The sequence below is a fragment of the Calidris pugnax genome, unplaced genomic scaffold (assembly GCF_001431845.1).
Source record: "Calidris pugnax isolate Ruff unplaced genomic scaffold, ASM143184v1 scaffold91, whole genome shotgun sequence".
In the NCBI taxonomy this organism is placed as follows: domain Eukaryota; kingdom Metazoa; phylum Chordata; class Aves; order Charadriiformes; family Scolopacidae; genus Calidris; species Calidris pugnax.
The window spans coordinates 358,488-359,999 of NW_015090898.1; positions in this window are offsets into that span (position 1 = coordinate 358,488).

The following is a 1,512-nucleotide window of genomic DNA, read 5'->3' on the forward strand; positions in this document are numbered from 1 at the left end:
CCCAGCTCCACCACGGGACCCCTGCGCCCACCGGGCACAGACGATGCCCCCCCTGGGATTTTGGGGTGAGTTTGGCAGGTTTGGGGCTGGGACCATCCCCTGGGGCAGCACCTCGAGCAGACGGGGTGTCAGCCCCACCCGGGGGGCAATTACCCATCGCCGCGCTGCGAATAATCATATTAATAACCCATTTACCGCGCTATAAATAGCCTCGATAATAACAGCCTGGGCTTTCCAGGAATAGATCGGCCAAAAAAAAACCCAAAAAAACCACAGCGAAACCCATTCCCACCCCCTGGCCTGGGTGGCAGGTGGGGAAACTGAGGCACGGCTGGTTCGGGGCACGGCTCTCGCCCGCTGCCCCCAGCCGTCTGCCAGGCAGCTGTGGAATTTGCTCCCGAAGAAACCCTCATGTAAATGAGCCCTTATGTATATTTATAAGCGCCATCCCGCCAGCTGGAATCTAATAGGGGAGAAAATAAACCGGGAAACTGCCTGGAAGGGGATGGCGGCACTTCACACCTCGGCCCCGCGCCCCGTCGGCGATGCCCGGGGGTGGCTGGCTGTCCCCGGGGGGGCTGTCCCTGCTCCCCAGGGTGTCTGTCCCTGGGTTTGGGTGCCCAGCTCTGCACCTTGGGGTGCCCAGCCCCAGTCCTGGATGCCCAGCCCTGGTTTTGGGTGCCCAGCTCTGATTCTGGATGCCAAGTCCTTGTTTTGGGTGCCCAGGTCTGCATGCCAAGATGCCCATCCCCAGTCCTGGGTGCCCAGCTCTGGTTTTGGGTGCTCAGCCCTGCATCTTGGGGTGCCCAGCCCCAGTCCTAGATGCCCAGCCCTCATTCTGGGTGCCCAGCTCTGCACCCCAAGATGCCCAGCCCTGGTCCTTTGTGTGCCCAGCTCTGTACCCCAAGATGCCAAGCCCTGGTCCTTTGGGTGCCCAGCCCTGGTTTTGGGTGCCCAGCTCTGCATCCCAAGATGCCCAGCCCCAGTCCTGGGTGCCCAGCTCTGGTTTTGGGTGCCCAGCTCTGCACCCCAAGATGCCCAGCCCCAGTCCTGGGTGCTCAGCCCTGGTTTTGGGTGCCCAGCTCTGCACCCCAAGATGCCCAGCCCTGGTTTTGGGTGCCCAGCTCTGCACCCCAAGATGCCCATCCCCAGTCCTGGGTGCCCAGCTCTGGTTTTGGGTGCTCAGCCCTGCACCTTGGGGTGCCCAGCCCCAGTCCTAGATGCCCAGCCCTGGTTTTGGGTGCCCAGCTCTGCACCCCAGGATGCCCAGCTCTGGTTCTGGATGCCAAGCTCTGGTTTTGGGTGCCCAGCTCTGCATCCAATGATGCCCAGCCCCAGTCCTGGGTGCCCAGCTCTGGTTTTGGGTGCCCAGCCCTGCACCTTGGGGTGCCCAGCCCCAGTCCTAGATGCCCAGCCCTGGTTTTGGGTGCCCAGCCCTGCACCTTGGGGTGCCCAGCCCCAGTCCTAGATGCCCAGCCCTCATTCTGGGTGCCCAGCTCTGCACCCCAAGAT